Source organism: Somniosus microcephalus, chromosome 2, assembly GCF_052327205.1.
Source record: "Somniosus microcephalus isolate GS21.2 chromosome 2, FLI_Smic_1.0, whole genome shotgun sequence".
NCBI classification, from domain to species: Eukaryota; Metazoa; Chordata; class Chondrichthyes; order Squaliformes; family Somniosidae; genus Somniosus; species Somniosus microcephalus.
The window spans coordinates 170,392,913-170,412,413 of NC_140988.1; the positions used below are offsets into that span (position 1 = coordinate 170,392,913).

Sequence of the window (19,501 nt, forward strand, 5' to 3'; positions counted from 1 at the left end):
AAATGCGGAAACTCCACAAATTTTCCACAAAACTGCCCAGGCATGTCCTGTCTATAAAAACCAGGACAAATCCAATTTGGCCAATTACCGCCCCATCAGTCTACTCACAAGCATCAGCAAAGTGATAGAAGGTGTTGTCGACAGTGTTATCAAACGGCACTTACTCATCAATAACCTGTTCACCAATGCTCATTTTGGGTTCCGCCAGGACCACTCGGCTCCAGACCTCATCACAGCCTTGGTCCAAACATGGACAAAACAGCTGAATTCCAGAGGTGAGAGTGACCGCCCTTGATATCAAGGCAGCATTTGATCGAGTGTGGTACCAAGGAGCCCTAGTAAAATTTAAGTCAGTGGGAAAACTCTCCACTGGCTGGAGTCATACCTAGTACAAAGGAAGATGGTTGTGAATGTTGGAGGCCAATCACCTCAGCCCCAGGACATCACTGCAGGATTTCCTCAGGGCAGTGTCCTAGGCCCAGCCATCTTCAGCTGCTTCATCAATGACCTTCCCTCCATCATAAGATCAGAAGTGGGATGTTCACTGATGATAGCATGGTGTTCAGTTCCATTCGCAACTCCTCAGATAATGAAACAGTCCGTGCCCACATGCAGCAAGACCTGGACGACATTCAAACTTGGGCTGATAAATGGCAAGTAACACTTGTGCCACGCATATACCAGGCAATGACCATCTCCAAAAAGAGAAAATCTAGCCACCTCCCCTTGACATTCAATGGGATTACCATCACCGAATCCCCCACCATCAACATACTGGGGGGTCACCATTGACCAGAAACTTAACTGAACCAGCCACATAAATATTGTGGCTACAAGAGCAGATCAGAGGCTGGGTATTCTGTGGCCTTCTGACTCCCCAAAGCCTTTCCACCATCTACAAGACACAAGTCAGGAGTGTGATGGAATACAAGGTGCACTGTAGCAACTTGCCAAGGCTTCTTCGACAGCACCTCTCAAACCCACCTAGAAGGACAAGGCCAGCAGGCGCATGGGAACACCACCACTTGCAGATTCCCCTCCAAGTCAGACGCCATCCTGACTTGGAAATATTTTGCCGTTCCTTCATTGTCGCTGGGTAAAAATCCTGTAACTCTCCCTAACAGCACTGTGGAAGTACCTTCACCACACGGACTGCAACGGTTCAAGAAACCGGCTCAACATCGCTTTCTCAAGGACAATTAGTGATAGGCCATAAATGCTGGCCTTGCCAGCGATGCCCACATCCCGCGAATGAATTAAAATAAAAGGAAAGTAAAAGAGCTGCGCAAATGACACAGGAGTGGAGGGGTAAGAGAAAGAAAGAGAAATGGAGGGAAAATATCCCACTGAATCTCCGCTCCATGACTTTAATGTCCTTTCTATAATGTGGCACCCAAAACCACACACAGTATTCTAACTGTGGCCTAACCGATGTTTTGTATAAATTTCTCCTATTCTGTGCCCCGTTTATAAAACCCAAATGCTGGTGGTGTTTTTATGGCTTTATCTTTCAGTACTCACACTTTCAGGAAATTATGTGGGAGAAATTGGTCCCTGTTGCATCTGTTTTTTAGGTGAAAACATTACCAATTTTTGGCCCAATATCGTTCCACCCCATATTGTGTTGGGTGATATGCAGCCACCTAAATTAAGTGTTGAATATGTTGATAAGGGGCCGAACACCTATTTATGGACTTTTCCATGAAAGTTGTTGGCGCTGAGTGAAGCTGACCTGTTATTTGGATTGTAATGTAGCCCGCCAGTGGTCCTTAAGGCCACTACCAAAAGAGTAAGTTAATATTTTTAAAGTTCCCTTTATGTGGAGCTGAGTAGAGCATGATTGCTCCCCCCGGCTCCACAGCGCTCATGCGGGATGCTGTCAGTCTGCGCTCGCTTACCCCCACCCCATTCTCTTCTCACCCACTCCTAGGACTTAAGACCGCTGACCCAAATTAGAACTGTGGTGACCAGTGAGCTGCCTCTGGAAACACGACATGCGGCAGCAGTCCGCTGCAATTATTAAGATGCGGTTCGGGGACCAATTTCAGGAGATCCTTGGACCTACTACGGGCATGCACTCTGTGCACACCGCCTACTTCAGGCTCAAAAATGGCCAAAGACCAATATCTAGCCCTACGTATTTGAAACTCTTGTTCATTCACACCCTTCAGGTCTTTCCTTTGTGTGCATACTCACATTCATTGTATTTTTTTCTGAAAATGTATTACCTCACATTTGTCCACCTAAATTGTATCTGCCATCACGATAGTTCGGGGGAGAGCAGCAGCGGAGGAGGAGCAGAGGCCCGGCTTAAAAACCGGCGCCAAGGCAGAATCCCGACCAGTTCGGGGGAGAGCAGCAGCGGAGGAGGAGCAGAGGCCCGGCTTAAAAACCGGCGCCAAAGCAGAAGCCCGACCAGTTCGGGGGAGAGCAGCAGCGGAGGAGGAGCAGAGGCCCGGCTTAAAAACCGGCGCCAAAGCAGAAGCCCGACCAGTTCGGGGGAGAGCAGCAGCGGAGGAGGAGCAGAGGCCCGGCTTAAAAACCGGCGCCAAAGCAGAAGCCCGACCAGTTCGGGGGAGAGCAGCAGCGGAGGAGGAGCAGAGGCCCGGCTTAAAAACCGGCGCCAAAGCAGAAGCCCGACCAGTTCGGGGGAGAGCAGCAGCGGAGGAGGAGCAGAGGCCCGGCTTAAAAACCGGCGCCAAAGCAGAAGCCCGACCAGTTCGGGGGAGAGCAGCAGCGGAGGAGGAGCAGAGGCCCGGCTTAAAAACCGGCGCCAAAGCAGAAGCCCGACCAGTTCGGGGGAGAGCAGCAGCGGAGGAGGAGCAGAGGCCCGGCTTAAAAACCGGCGCCAAAGCAGAAGCCCGACCAGTTCGGGGGAGAGCAGCAGCGGAGGAGGAGCAGAGGCCCGGCTTAAAAACCGGCGCCAAAGCAGAAGCCCGACCAGTTCGGGGGAGAGCAGCAGCGGAGGAGGAGCAGAGGCCCGGCTTAAAAACCGGCGCCAAAGCAGAAGCCCGACCAGTTCGGGGGAGAGCAGCAGCGGAGGAGGAGCAGAGGCCCGGCTTAAAAACCGGCGCCAAAGCAGAAGCGTACCAAAACATCAGAGGAGAGAGGTAAAAAATAATCAGAGTGTGACGTCACCAGGGAGCACGTAAGTGATTGGTTGGTGAGTATTTCTCTCTTTTCAGTACAAGCTTGAATTCTGTGGTGTTAAATTTCTCGGGATTAAGGTGTAGTGGGGACAGTTGGTAAATAAAGCGCCCTAGAGTATACCTGTAACTGGGGTATTGAATTAATTTTTAAATTAATTAAAGGAGTAAGTCATGGCAGGAGAGCTCAGACCCGTGTTCTGCTCCTCTTGCTCCATGTGGGAAATCAGGGACGCTGCCAGTGTCCCTGACGACCATGTGTGCGGGAAATGCATCCAGCTGCAGCTACTTGTAGACCGCATTGCGGCGCTCGAGCTGCGGGTGGATGGGTTGTGGAGCATGCGCGATGCTGAGAGGCTCGTGGATACCACGTTTAGCGAGTTGTGCACGCCTCAGGGTAGGGCAGCACAGGGAGTGACCATCAGGCGGAGCAACAAAGGCAGGCAGGTAGTGCAGGGAACCCCTGCGGACATCCCCCTTTCAAACAGGTATACCGCTTTGGATACTGTTGAGGGGGATGACTCACCAGGGGAAGGCAGCAGCAGCCAACTTCCTGGCACTGGGGGTGCTCCTGCTGCCCAGGAGGGGGGGAAAAAGAGTGGGAGAGCAATAGTGGTAGGGGATTCTATAGTAAGGGGAACAGATAGGCGGTTCTGTGGCCGCAAACGTGACTCCAGGATGGTTTGTTGCCTCCCTGGTGCCAGGGTCAAGGATGTCACTGAGCGGCTGCAGGGCATTCTGGAGGGGGAGGGTGAACAGCCAGTGGTCGTGGTCCACATTGGTACCAACGACATAGGTAAAAAGAGGGATGAGGTCCTGCATCAAGAATTTAGGGAGCTAGGTAACAGATTAAAGGGCAGGACCTCAAAGGGTGTAATCTCTGGATTACTCCCAGTGCCACGTGCTAGTAAGTATAGGAATGGGAGGATAGAGCAGATGAATGCGTGGCTAAAGAGTTGGTGTAGGGGGGAGGGTTTTACTTTCCTGGATCACTGGGCCTGCTTCTGGGAAAGGTGGGACTTGTACAAGTCGGACGGGTTGCACCTGAACCAGAGCGGGACAAATATCCTTGCGGGGAGGTTTGCTAGCACTGTCGGGGGGGGTTTAAACTAACTTGGCAGGGGGATGGGATACAGGGGGGAGCTGAAGTAGGGGGGGATGTGCTGCCAATTATGGAGGAAAAAACAAGTCAGCTTGGTAGGCAGGGCAAATATATAAGGGCAAGGCTGGATGGCATCTATTTTAATGCAAGGAGCCTTGCAAATAAGGTGGATGAACTGAAGGTGTTGATAAACACATGGGAGTATGATATTGTTGCTATCACTGAGACATGGTTGAGGGAGGGGCAAGACTGGCAGCTCAATATTCCGGGGTACAGAATCTTCAGGCGAGACAGAGGGGGAGGTATAAGAGGAGGGGGTGTCGCAATATTAATTAAGGAGTCAATTACTGCAGTAAGGAGGGATGATATATTAGCTGGGTCCTCTAATGAGGCCATATGGGTGGAGCTTAAAAACAAAAAGGGGGCAAGCACTTTGCTGGGAGTGTACTATAGGCCTCCAAACAGTCAGGGGGAGATAGAGGAACAGATATGTAGGCAAATCTCAGAGAAATGTGCAAATAATAGGGTAATAATAATGGGGGATTTCAACTTCCCCAATATTAACTGGGATAGTCAAAGTGTGAAAGGCTCAGAGGGTGTAGAATTCTTAAAGTGCATCCAGGAGAGCTTTTTGAGCCAGCATGTAGAAAGTCCTACAAGAGAGGGGGCGGTACTGGACCTAATTCTAGCGAATGTGGCCGGCCAAGTGGAAAAAGTGCTAGTAGGTGAGCACTTTGGTGATAGTGACCATAATATGGTAAGATTTAAGGTGGTCATGGAAAAGGACAGGGATGGGCCGGAAATAAAGGTTCTAAATTGGGGGAAGGCCGATTTTAATAGGATAAGGCAGGATCTGGCCAAAATGGACTGGGATCAGCTACTTGTAGGAAAATCCGCATCGGAGCAATGGGAGGCTTTCAGAAGGGAGATTGAGATCATACAAGGGCAACATGTTCCCATAAAGGTCAAGAGTGGTTCCAAAAACCACAGGGAACCGTGGATGTCAGGGGATATACGGGAATGGATTAGGAAAAAATGGAGGGCTTTTGGTAGATACAAAAGGCTAAAGACGGAGGAAGCCCTAGAGGAGTACAAAAAGTGCAGGGGGATACTTAAAAAAGAAATTAGGAGATCAAGGAGGGGCCATGAAATAACACTGGCGAGCAAAATAAAGGAAAATCCGAAGATGTTTTATAAGTATATTAAGGGTAAAAGGATAACTAGGGAAAAAATAGGGCCCATTAGGGACAAAAGTGGCAATCTGTGTGTGGAGCCGGAAGATGTAGGAGGGGTTCTAAATGAATTTTTTGCATCTGTTTTCACTATGGAGAAGGACGATGTAGACATAGAAATAGGGCGGGGGGACTGTGATATGCTCGAACATATTAACATCGAGAGGGAGGAGGTATTGGCGGTTTTAGCTGGCCTAAAAATGGATAAATCCCCAGGCCCCGATGAAATGTACCCCAGGCTGCTGTGTGAGGCAAAGGAGGAGATTGCGGGGGCTCTAACACATATATTCAGGACCTCTCTGGCCACAGGGGATGTGCCAGAGGACTGGAGAACCGCTAATGTAGTACCATTATTCAAGAAGGGTAGTAGGGAAAAACCGGGGAACTACAGGCCAGTGAGCCTAACATCAGTGGTAGGAAAATTACTGGAAAAAATCCTGAGGGACAAAATTTGTCTCCACTTGGAGAGGCAAGGATTAATCAGGGATAGTCAACATGGCTTTGTCAAGGGAAGATCATGTCTGACTAATTTGATTGAATTTTTTGAGGGGGTGACTAGGTGTGTGGATGAGGGTAACGCAGTGGATGTGGTATACATGGATTTCAGTAAGGCCTTCGATAAAGTCCCGCACAGGAGACTGGTCAAGAAGGTAAGAGCCCATGGAATCCAGGGTGCCTTGGCACATTGGATACAAAACTGGCTTAGTGGCAGAAGGCAGAGGGTGATGGTCGAAGGTTGTTTTTGTGACTGGAAACCTGTGGCCAGTGGGGTACCACAGGGATCGGTGCTGGGTCCCTTGCTGTTTGTGGTCTACATTAATGACTTGGATATGAATGTAAAGGGTATGATCAGTAAATTCGCGGATGATACTAAAATTGGTAGGGTGGTAAATAGCGAGGAGGGTAGCCTCAGTCTGCAGAACGATATAGATGGGTTGGTCAGATGGGCGGAACAGTGGCAAATGGAATTTAACCCGGAAAAGTGCGAGGTGATGCACTTTGGGGGGTCTAACAAGGCAAGGGAATACACAATGAATGGTAAGACCCTAGGCAAGACGGAGGGTCAGAGGGATCTGGGTGTGCAGGTACACAGATCCCTGAAGGCGGCGGAACAGGTGGATAAGGTGGTAAAAAAGGCATATGGGATACTTGCCTTCATTAGCCGAGGCATAGAATATAAGAGCAAGGAGGTTATGATGGAGCTGTATAAAACACTGGTTAGGCCACAGCTGGAATACTGTGTGCAGTTCTGGTCGCCACACTACAGGAAAGATGTGATCGCGTTAGAGAGGGTGCAGAGGAGGTTCACCAGGATGTTACCAGGGCTGGAGCGCTTCAGCTATGAAGAGAGACTGGGCAGATTGGGTTTGTTTTCCTTGGAGCAGAGGAGGCTGAGGGGGGACATGATTGAGGTGTACAAAATTGTGAGGGGCATAGATAGGATGGATGCTGAGGAGCTTTTCCCCTTAGTAGAGGGGTCAATAACTAGGGGGCATAGATTCAAGGTAAAGGGAGGGAGGTTTAGAGGGGATTTGAGAAAGAACTTTTTCACCCAGAGGGTGGTTGGAGTCTGGAACTCACTGCCTGAAAGGGTTGTGGAGGCAGAAACCCTCACAACATTTAAGAAGCATTTGGATGAGCATTTGAAATGCCATAGCATACAAGGCTACGGGCCAAATGCTGGAATATGGGATTAGATTAGACAGGGCTTGATGGCCGGCATGGACACGATGGGCCGAAGGGCCTCTATCTGTGCTGTATTACTCTATGACTCTATGACTCTATGAGAGGAGAGGAAACCACATATGTAGACCAAAGTCAAAAGAGCTCAGACATGGAACTGGGAAAGTTACAGAGGAATGGTGAGCAAGGCCCTTATATACAAGGATAAGACTTTTGAGATCAATCCACTGAGTACTGGGAAGCCAGTGTAGGCTGGTGAGGGCAGGGGTGATCACAGAATCACAGAATCCCCCACAGTGCAGATAGAGGCCATTTCGGCCCATCGAGCCTGCACCGACACATATCCCACCCTATCCCCGTAACCCCACGTATTTAATCCCCTAACACTAAGGGTCAATTTATCATAGCCAAATCAACCTAACCCGCACATCTTTGGACTGTGGGAGGAAACCAGAGCACCCGGAGAAAACCCATGCAGACACAGGGAGAATGTGCAAACTCCACACAGACAGTCGCCCGAGGCCGGATGTGAACCCGGGTCTCTGGCGCTGTGAGGCAACAGTGCTAACCACTATGCCACCGTGCTCCCAAACTGACCTGACTCCAACCGGTGGGACAGGTAGTTAAGGCAGTTAAGAGCCTGTTAACTGCCTTGATAATCCTATTTTGCTAGAGGTTTTCCATTTTTGTGCCTCTGGCTCCTGTTTCTCGTCATGTCAGAAACAGTCTGCTGCAAGGAGACGAGTTGGTGGAAGACACGATCTGTAGTCATTATTGGTGCAGAACTTTAAAAGCGCTCCTGTAACATGACTGGCATTCAAATGCAACAACTTTGTTGTTGGAGGTTTGGGATAAGATTTTGCAAATCTACTGACGTTGTGACTGGCCAAGCTGACACCCATCTGCTGTTCGAACTGATTGGAATAATTTCAGGCCACTTTGAGCATGTGCTTGCAAGCTTCTTGCCTCAACTGAAATCTGTAACAACGGGCTGGAAACCATTTACATCCCCTCATCCTGGTCATCAGACTCGGAGGAAGAGCAGCACAGCTTAGTGGCTCAGTACACAGCCTCCTTGGAGGAAGATGAAGAGGAGGAGGACGGGGAGTGACGCCAGATGTGGCCAATCCAGCAGCAGGTGGACCACATTGCTGGCCGTCAGGTAGGGATGCACTCACCCATGCCAGATTCGCTTAATCTTACGCTTCAACCACAGGTGGCTGGCACATGGAGATGAATATAAGCCCGACAGTCTCAAAACCCCAGGCATCATCTGTCCAATAAACGGCGGTTTGCGCTCAGTGTCACCACCAAATTCTACATGGAAATCACCCTGAGCCCTCATTGTGCAACTTCTATTTCCCAGAACACACAGACCAGAACCTCAACTGCTTGCCATCACTTTTGTTTAATGACATCACAAAAGGAGGACACTTGATAATTTACAGCACAACAATGTGACTACCCTTGTGACTATTTGTGTGTTAACTTGCTCTTATGCGTGCTTCTACGTGGTGCTTCCCCTGAAGCTTCAGCAGATGTAGAGGCACCATGCTCACTTTGTTGCTGCGGTTGCCTAATCACCTTTGGCAGGCGTCCTCTGGGTTTGGGAACCTGGAAGGGCTCCTCCACAGTCTGCTCTTCCTGCAGCTGTGCAGGGGCTGAGACGGCCATCTCAGTTTGGTGTGGAATTTGGGCTCTGACCAAGGGCTCTACAGTGGCATGGTCGTGTGAGCGCTTGGAGAGGGGCCCACACTTCCTTGTTGCCTGCCACCAACATCCCTCTCGTGGGTCAGCCGCACTTCAATGCTTGCAAGTGGCTGGAGAGCACCTTGCTGCACATCAGGAAGACCACGAGGACCCGTGTCTGTACTGGCAGTCCCCATCACAAGGACGTCCATGAAGCTCTGGTGTCTCTCCTCAATAGATGCCCATCTCTCCTCCATTGTAGACAATCTATTTTGAAGAGTCACCATGTTTTCGTTCATCTGGTGATTTATGTCCTCCATGTTATGTTCATTAATAACTAGACATTCTTATTATGAACACAGCTAGCTTCTAGCTAGTTATTTATTCAGTACACGTTCTCTAGGTACAGTATCTGTAGAGGCTTCCATGTGTGCTCCTGTGTGCAGGCTGCCATCTTGACTGTTGCCTTCTGGGTAGCCTAGTGCCTCATGGGTAATGTAGTCTTAAACATACAGCTATATACAGCTCTACACAGCTCCACCTAGTGTCCACTATAGAATGACATGCTATTGATCACTACATCCCCCTTTCTTTGAGGTTTAACAAAATCAATGTCAATCAACTTTCAAGAAAACAATAAAGATAATATCAGTAACATTTTTGTTAGTGCTCTATAAACATAAACATTTTCAAAACAGTCAACACATTTTCAAAGCTTTACATTGTACTCAAAGATTAAGTCTATCAGGCTCTTTTACTTCACGTGTGGATCTTCTCAACATGGGTAAGTCTGATGTGTCTTCATGAGATTGTTCTGGCGGTGAATGACAAGATGCAGTTGCGGCATTGTCATCAATCTGGTCTTGAATAGTCTCTTGTGTTTTTAGGAGGGAACGGCGGTTCCTCCTGAGAATCTGTCCTTCCTCAGTTCTAACAGTGTATGACCTTGGTCCTACTTCCTCAAGAACTGTAGCTTTCCTGTTCCATGCATCTGGATCCTCAATCCTGACAACATCATCCTTTGTCAATGGTTTTAGAGTTTTGGATGACTTGTCATAGTATGATTTCTGTTTCAGCTTTAACAGTTGAAGTCTCTGTCTCAGTTCCTCACTTTGCTGTTCTTTTGCACAGCAGGGTAGCGTGGTGTGCAACTTGCGACCCATTAGTAGTTCAGCAGGTGAAGAACCACAGTCTAAAGGTGAGGCTCGGTAGTTCAGCAGGGCGAGATAAGGATCAGACTTGCTTTCTGTCGCTTTCTTCAGTAGCTGCTTGAGAACTTGAACACCTTTCTCTGCCTTACCATTTGACTGAGCATACAAAGGACTGGATGTGATGTGCTGAAAGTCATAATGTGCTGCAAACTGTTGCCACTCCTTACAGTTGAAGCACGGACCATTGTCGCTAACGGCAATCCTGGGAATTCCATGTCTGGCGAAGATGGATTTCACATGCATTATGACACTGCTTGCTGTGGTGCTTGAGAGCAGCGCCATCTCAGGATAGTTAGAATAGTAGTCAATCACTATTGGGCCGGAAATTCCAGGCCAGAAGCGTGAGTGCGCTCGGGGTACTCACGCTTCTGGCCGTTGGAAATGCCGGCGTTCAGCAGGAACAGCGCATGCGGGGAACGCCGGCATTTCCAGACCTCGAGCGCGTGCGACTGCACAGGCAGCGCTTGCGCAGTGAACTTTGTGGATTTCATTCATGAAATCCGTGAGGGTAAGTCCTCAGAACTTACACTGAAAAAAAGCAAGTGTAAAGTGGTTCATTGGCTGCGGAGGAAGATATATTTTATCGTGGAGCTTTTGAAATGCAATATTTTTGTTTGGGAAAGGGAGGGAAGTTATTTTAAGAAATTTTAAGTAAGTTTTAAAGTTAAAATTTTTTTTTTTTTTAAAGGGTTTTCAGAACGGTAGGTAGAAGGAGCAATTGTGGCTGTGTGAATGGAATGTGAGAATGAGTTATGTATGTATGTCCACATATATTCCTTTACGTATATGTATGTATGTTTTATATTCCTTTACTATGAATGTATGTTTTTAATTATGATTTTCCAATAAGTTACTTTCTCTGAAAGTCATAATTAAATAATACATTCATACACATAAGTAAAGGAATATATACATAACACGCAAAGGAATATATACAGACATACATACTTTCAGAAGCTCCACGATAAGAAATATCTTCCTCCGCAGCCTCTGTAGCAACTGTACCCATGCTTTTTTCATGTGTAAGTTGTAATGACTGGACCTCACTGAAAGCATTAATGAAGCGGCAAATTATACTGCGCACGCGCTGCATGTGCAGTCGCACGCGTTCTGCCTCTGAACCCCTTCGTTCAGAGGACAGGAAATGCCGGTTTTCCCCACATGCACTGTGCATGCTGAAAACCGGCATTTCATCCGGCCAGATGCGTAAGTACCCCGACCGTACTAGCGCATTTGGAAGGGAATTATTGGGCCAACATTTTACATGTCAATAAAATAAAACATTTAACACTTGCACCACTTGCCCCCTCGCACCTGCGACTGAGGGTCCAAGGAGGTGCATTGCGCAAGAGGTCATCATCGTACGTATCCTCACACTGTTCCCTTTGGGGAACTGTATGAAGTGGTGGAAGGATTTATGGCCGCGATTAACGCTCATTCCGTGACCGTAACCATCTTTGAACCAGCCATTAGGGTGATTAGTCCTATGGCGGGAGGGTTTTACGGGCTCCCACAACCCATCTGAGGGGGGGGGGCGGCCACCAACACCCACGGACGCAAGTATCCCGCTGGATGTCCACCCAGAATTTAAAGTTGGAGCTCCGACTCCACTTGCCGGGACTGTCTGGAGTGGGGTTCAAAACCCTACTCCTTCTGGCCCAGCGGCGGGGATGCTTACTGCTATGCAAAAGGCCCACTCCGCACAAAAGGTGACACCCATACGTTTCCTGCGCCTTTTCCCTCCCCGTGACTGGAGCCCTATGCTGCCATTTCACGTTGCTAATCGGATTGGGCCTTTGTCATAGCGGTAGGATCCCTGCCGCTGGGCCAGATCAGGGTAGGGTTTCGAACCCCGCTCCAGACAGTCCCGGCAAGTGGAGTCGGAGCTCCAGCTCTAAATTCTGGGTTGACATCCAGTGGGATATTTGCGTCCGTGGGTGTGGGTGGCCCCCCCTCCTTGTATAGCTTGTGGGAGCCCGTAAAACCCTCCCGCCATAGGACTAACCGCCCTAATGGCTGGTTCAAAGATGGTTACGGTCACGGAATGAGCGTTAATCGCGGCCATAAATCCTTCCAGCACTTCATACAGTTCCCCAAAGGGAACAGTGTGAAGACACGTATGACGACGACATTGCTAAATAAATAAATGGAATTTAAAAAATTCTTTTAGGGCTTTTAAAAGTCTTTAAATTGCTTTAATTCTCTTTAAAACTACTTCAGATTACTCAAAATAATGTAAACATTTAAAAAAGTTTATAAAAGTTACCAAAATCTTCAAAAAACTTCCAAAAACCTATTTAAACTGCTGCTTTGCATGTAAAAAAGCAAAGCAGCTTGACAGAAACATTGGGGGCGTGTCCAGTGAAACTGAGACCTCAAGGGGCGTGTCTCACTTACACTGCACGCTCCTGGGTCCGCGCTGGCTGCACTCCTGGGCGGCGTGACGTCATACGCTGCCCGGGATTCTTGCTTCAGTTTCTGGAAGTGCAGGCGTCCCTGGAGCTGATCGGCAGGAGCGCGGGGTAAGTGCAAATACGGGGCTTGCACGTGCTGCAAGCCCCGTTCTGGAATTTCTGGCCCAATAGATAGTCTTTACCATTTAAATGAAAAAGGTCCATACCAACCTTTTGCCATGCTGCTGTTGGTATGTCAGCTACTATCATTGGTTCCTTTGCTTGTTTGCTTTGGTGTTTCTGACATGTCTCACATTTGCCTATCATGTTCTCAATGTCCTTATTTATGCCAGGCCAATAAACAGTGGCCTAGAAATTGGGTTTTGGCTTAGCCAGGGCTTTAGCGCCGGAAGTTAGTGCCGGCGCTAAGTCCCCTGCGCGCGCCAAAAATTCAGTGGCGCCGCGCCCAAACGGCTGCCGGCGCTACTGAAGGGTCTTTGCGGCGGTACATCGGCGCTAACTGCCGTTTCGCGCCGCAATTCCGGCGCTGCGGCACCCGATGCGGTGCGGCAGGCTGGGGACGTGCAGGCCTCCTCCTCCCGTTAAGGAGGAGCTGCCTGCACCCGGCCGCGGCCCGCGCAAATCAGCTTAAAAATGAGCCCGGCACCTCGGACAAGTGCCGGGCTTGCATCTGTTCCGGGGGGGGGGGGAGAAGTCCGGGGAGGGAGCTGCGGGCAGGCGGCCAGCGGGAAAGTAGCCGGCCGCCGCGGGGCCTTTAATGCGTCGGCGCAAACTGAAGTAAGGCACCTCTGCCAGAACGTTGCTTGCGGCTGCCACGGGCGAGGCGGCCGCAACTCAATTTCGGAGTTCGGGCGGGTTACCACGGCAACCGGGACGCTGCGCACACCGATGACGTCATCGGTGCCGGCGCAGCGCTACCGGTGCAACGCCGATTTAGGGTCCCAGGGAATTTTTAAACTGGCCATAACTCTGGCGCTAGTCCCTCTAGCGCCTCAAAAGCGGCGCTAAGGCTAGTGAATTTCTAGGCCAGTGTCTCTTGCTCTCCTTTTGCATTTTTCAATTCCGAGGTGTCCCTCATGAATCCTTTTGAGCATGTCTTGACGTAGAGCCTGTGGAATGACTATTCTGTTCTGTTTTAATAATAGTCCACTTGCGACACTCAATTCTGACCTTATGTGAAAATATTTTGGACAGGAACCTTTTGGCCAACCATGATGAATGTTCTCTATTACTGTTTGTAATACTTTATCTATTACTGTTTCTTCTGCTATTTGCTTTGATTTTGTGTCTGACACGGGCAGCGCAGCAGTGACCATACTCACATGAACATCCACGTCTTCTTCAGTAGAGCTCACATGACTCATTGTGGGTGCTCGGGATAGTGCATCTGCTAACACTATGTATTTGCCTGGTGTGTAGATCAGTTCAAAGTCATATCTTTGCAGCTTCATCATGAGTCGTTGAATCCTTGGAGACATCTCATTCAGGTTTTTTTTTATGATGGCAACCAGAGGGCTGTGGTCTGTCTCAACTGTGAAGGTGGGAAGTCCATATATGTAGCCATGAAACTTTTCTAGTCCAACTACCAAGCCTAGACATTCCTTTTCAATCTGGGCGTATCGACACTCAGTATCAGTCATAGACCTGGAGGCATAGGCAACAGGCTTCCAATCTTCACCATCTGCTTGTAGCAAGACTGCACCTAGGCCATCTTTTGATGCATCCGTTGACACTTTGATTCTTTTGGTTGGGTCAAAGAAGGTGAGTACAGGTGTGGTTGTCAGCACTGTTTTGAGGTTTATCCACTCTTGTTCATGTCTTTCTGTCCATGCGAACTCATTTGTTTTATGTAGCAGGTCTCGCAGACAGGCTGTCTTGGCTGACAAGTTAGGAATGAACTTTCCAATGAAGTTTATCATCCCCATGATGCATAGCACTCCTTTTTTGTCAGTGGGTCGGGGCATTTTGAGTATGGCATTTACTTTTTCCATATCTGGCTCTATTCCTTTACCAGATAGATTATCTCCTAGGAAAGTGACTTCCTGGACGCCAAACTGACACTTGGCTTTGTTGAGCTTCAGTCCATTCCGGCGTATGCTCTGTAGCAATTTAGTCAGTCTCTCATTGTGTTCTTTCAGTGTGGATCCCCAGATGATGATGTCATCAACATAGACCCGAACTCCTTCCAGACCTTCAATTATGTGTTCCATCGCTCTATGAAAGATTTCAGATGCAGATATTATCCCGAAAGGCATTCTGAGGAAACAGTACCTGCCAAATGGTGTGTTGAAGGTACAGTATTTGGTGCTCTCTTCGTCCAGTTTTAGTTGCCAAAATCCTTGTGAGGCATCGAGCTTTGTAAAGTATCTGGCACCTGACATTTCACTGGTGATTTCTTCTCGCTTGGGAATCTGGTAGTGTTCACGTTTTATGTTTGCATTTAAGTACTTTGGATCCATGCATATTCTTAGATCATTGTTCTTTTTCTTTACATATACCATGGAGTTAACCCAGTCTGTTGGCTCTTCGACTTTCCTGATGACTCCTAGCGTGGTCATTCTGTCCAGTTCATTCTTGAGCCGGTCACGCAGGGGTGCTGGAACTCTTCGTGGAGCATGTACCACTGGCTGAGCATTCTCCTTTAGCTGGGTCTTGTAAGTGAATGGTAGAACTCCAAATCCTTTGAACACACCCTGGAAATTATTCACTACAGAATCCACCGAGTCATCTGGTCTGCTTATGGCACAGTTTATACGGTAGACTCTTTTGACCAGTTCTAAGTCCTCACAAGCTTTGTCACCCAGTAGTGAGTCAAGCCTTTCAGCCACAACAGAAAACATGAGATGATGCACTTTGTCATTGACTGTCACTTTAAGTCTGCATACACCTAAGCTATCTATTTTCTGTCCATTATAGTCCTTCAGTAGTACTGAATTTTTCTGTATTTTGGGCTTTTCTTTCATATTGTTAATGTCACTCATACTGATTAAGTTTGCTTTTGCCCCAGTGTCCAGTTTCAATGTAACTAATGCTCCATTTATCTGCGGTGGGATCATCCATTTGTCCTCTTTTACTGCATTAACTTTATGTTCAGCATTGTCTATTTCTGAGGGCTGCACATTTTCTGTATCTTTTTTGATATCGTCACATGACACCATTCCTACAAAAAATGTCTCACTTACATCAGTGTCCTCAATCACATTAACTCGTTGCCCTTTCGTCGTTTTTCCTTTTGAAAAGCATTGTTTGGCAAAATGATTCTTTCCATTACACTTTGTGCACATTTTTCCAAACGCTGGGCATTGTCTTAACTGGTGTTTGTAACCACAGCGTTTACAATTAAAAATTTCATCCTCCGATTGCTTTTCATTTCTGTTCTGCCCACGTTTCTTCCCCTTGTAGGACACAGCACCGACAGCAGCATTATCACTCATTACATTCGCATCATTATTGATTTCACTGTAAGTCTTTGCGTGATTTCGAGCTTTGCATATTTTCACTGCATTTTCCAAATTTAGTTCGGTTTCTCTCAACAGATGTTCCCTAACTTTTTTATCATGAATACCAAACACAATCTGGTCACAAATCATGGATGCTTTGAGCTCAGAGAAATTACATGTCTGTGCTTTCAGTTTCAGATCAGTTATAAAGCTAACAAAAGTCTCATTTTGTTGCTGTGTCTGAGAACAGAAGATGTACCTTTCATACGTCTCATTCTTTTTGGGAGCGCAATGTGCATCAAATTTTTTTTTAGCACATCTTCTAATTTTTCTCTGTTCTCCGCTGGATTAAATACAAATGTATTAAATACCTCTATCACCTGTGGGCCTGCAACCGTAAGCAGCAACGCTATCTTCCTTGTGTCTGGCTTCGTACCGAATCCGATGGCTGCAATGTAGAGTTCGAATTGTTGTTTAAAAATCCGCCAATTGTAGTCAACATTTCCCTCGATATTCAAACCTCCTGGTGGCTTCAAATTCTCCATGTCGCTTTTCACAATTTTCAGCAGATCTTCACCACCCTGGTACCATGTTATGTTCATTAATAACTAGACATTCTTATTATGAACACAGCTAGCTTCTAGCTAGTTATTTATTTAGTACACGTTCTCTAGGTACAGTATCTGTAGAGGCTTCCATGTGTGCTCCTGTGTGCAGGCTGCCATCTTGACTGTTGCCTTCTGGGTAGCCTAGTGCCTCATGGGTAATGTAGTCTTAAACATACAGCTATATACAGCTCTACACAGCTCCACCTAGTGTCCACTATAGAATGACATGCTATTGATCACTACACTCCATGGCAGTTGCCACCCTGTCCATAGTGGAACGGTCATGTGCCCTTGCCTCCATAAAGGCAGTGCTCATGTTAGAGATGGACTCCTCCATTTTCTGCACACTCACAGTAGTTACCCTGGATGCAAACCCTGTCAGAGACTCCTGCACTTGTTCCTGGAGATCCAGCACCGCTCTTAGAGGCACAGCGTCTACATGCAGCTGAGCCGAGCTGGCACAGTCCTGCGCCCTCCAACTAAGACTCTTCACTGCTTTCCCTGTCTCCACCATCTGCTGATGCTCACTTGTGATCTGTGATACACCAGGTGACAACACTACTCTGTCATGAAGGCCCCGCCGAGGTGTGCGTATCTGCGCTGGTGCTGGGTGTGCTGATTTCTGGTAACACTGCTCTCTCAGAAGCTCCAGGTTCATCTGAGGAGTCGTCCAGCTCTTCCTCCTGGACAGTGAGGAGGGGGGCTCTCGATGGTCCTGTGAGAAAGTAAAGGCATGAGTTAGACATGAGATTTTCAGATAACAGACAAATCCTTTTGTGCCGATGATCAGAAGTCAATCTCTATGAGCATCATATGCCATTGCAGTCAATCATGAATTGTAAATGTGAGGGATGAAAATGCATTCTGTCACCAGCTTCCTCAAATGCGCCCGTCTCTCCTTCCCCCAATTCCAGCTCCTCACCACCTCACACAATGTAGTAAGCAGCCTCCTCAGTGTTTGTTAAAGTGGCCAGAGATGATGTGCCTCCTCGTGTCTTTGCTATCTCCCTCTTATTGTGGGCTAGCTTTTCCTGCATGGAGGGACACAAGTGGAGTTTCAGCAAGAGTGATGGAGTGAGTGTGAAGAATCCAAAACCTAGAAGCTTAGAGGGAGACCAAGATGGAGTGAGGTGGCAAGAGGAAGCTGTTTCCCTGTGCATTGTCAGTTGTTGTCATTACATAACAGTGAGAGTGAGTGTGAGGGCTGCATAGTAGAATAGTGAAGTGATTCAGAACAGTGAGTGAGATAGAGAGGTAAGGGTGCAAGGGAAGTTAGGGTAAGGTGATATGTGGAGGAGCAGGCTTAAAAAGCAGAGTGCTGGTGATGAAAAGAGAAGGGAAGCAGTTTGCAGGTAAGTGTGAGGTGATGCTCACTTTTGATGTTCACATAAGATCATTGAAGCGTTTTCGGCATTGGACCCAGGCACGTGTATATAGCGACCTTGCGCTTACCTCCTCAATCTGCAGCCAGGCTGCCTTTGTTTGCTGAGGCTTCCTCCGGCCATCGGGAGGGAACAGAATCTCACTGCGTCCTCTTACTCCATGCACAAGAGTTTGCAGGGAGTCCTCATTGAATCAGGGAGCTGCCTTGGTTCTAGCAGCACTCATGGTCACCTTGGCCCATTCAAGCTGCAGCAGTAATGAGTAAGCAGAGGATGAGGCTACATGGATCCCTTAAAAACAAGTGCAGCTCATCAGTCCAGACCAACAGACCCGCTCCCATGCAATGCAGCAGCCAGCGCACATGCCAGCACTAATTGAAACAATTGAGGCAAAATGGGACACCGGCAGTGGATGAAACTGGCAGCGGGTCCAACACCCACCCACCAGGAAGCCCGCCCTCAATCCATCTCCATTAGAAAAATCGCTGCCAAAGTATTTGTTTAATTTCTCTGCCGTTTCCTTATTCCCCATTATAATTTCTCCTGTCTCAGCCTGTAAGGGACCCACATTTATTTTCACTAATCTTCCTTTTTACATACCTATAGAAGCTTTTACAGTCTGTTTTTATGTCTCTCGCTAGTTTACTCTCATTCTATTTTCCCTTTATCAATTTCTTGGTCCTCCTTTGCTGAATTCTAAAATCTTTCCAATCCTCAGGCTTACTATTCTTTTTGGCAGTATTATAAGCCTCATTCTTTGATCTAATACTATCTTTAACTTCTCTTGTTAGCCATGGTTGGACCACTTTTCCTGTGGGTTTTTTGTGCCTTAAAGGAATGTATATTTGTTGTAAATTATATATTAATTCTTTAAATGCTAACTATTGCTCATCCACTGTCATACCTTTTAATGGCATTTCCCAATCTACCTTAGCCAACTCGCCCCTCATACCTACGTAGTTTGCTTTGTTTAGATTGAAGATTCTAGTTTTGGATTTAACTAAGTCACTTTCAAACTCAATATAAAATTCTATCATATTATGGTCACTCTTCCCTAAAGCACCTTTACTACAAGGTTATTAATGAACCCTTTCTCGTTGCACAATACTAGATCTAAAATAGCCTGTTCCCTAGTTGGTTCCTCAACATACTGATCTAAAAAGCTATCTTGCATACATTCCATGAATTCCTTCTCCACACTATTACTGCAAATTTGGTTTGTCCAGTCTATATGTAGATTAAAGTCCCCCATGATCACTGTATTACCCTTGTTACATGCACCTCTAATTTCCTGATTTATACTCTGCCCTACATTACAACTACTGTTTGGGGGCCTATAAACAACTCCCACCAATGTTTTCTGCCCCTTGCTGTTTTTTAGCTCCAGCCAAACTGATTCTACTTCTCTATTTCAGGGTTTTAACAGCGTATTGACTGCTAAATTACTGTTGTCACCCTAAAAAATAATTTTTATACTTGTAGATTGTCAAATTTCTCCATTATGATAAAAATTACAATTTAATTTTTTTTTAATTTTAAAGTTTGTTCATTATATTTCAGCTTCTACCTTAACCCCAGTGTATGTCCCAATCTT

General features: G+C 47.3%; 1 protein-coding gene across 1 annotated transcript in view; it reads left to right on the forward strand.

Moving 5' to 3' along the window:
- LOC147123095 (ADP-ribosyl cyclase/cyclic ADP-ribose hydrolase 2-like) overlaps window positions 1–19,501 on the forward strand; it is a 137,698-nt gene that overhangs the window by 99,308 nt on the left and 18,889 nt on the right. The window lies entirely within an intron of this gene.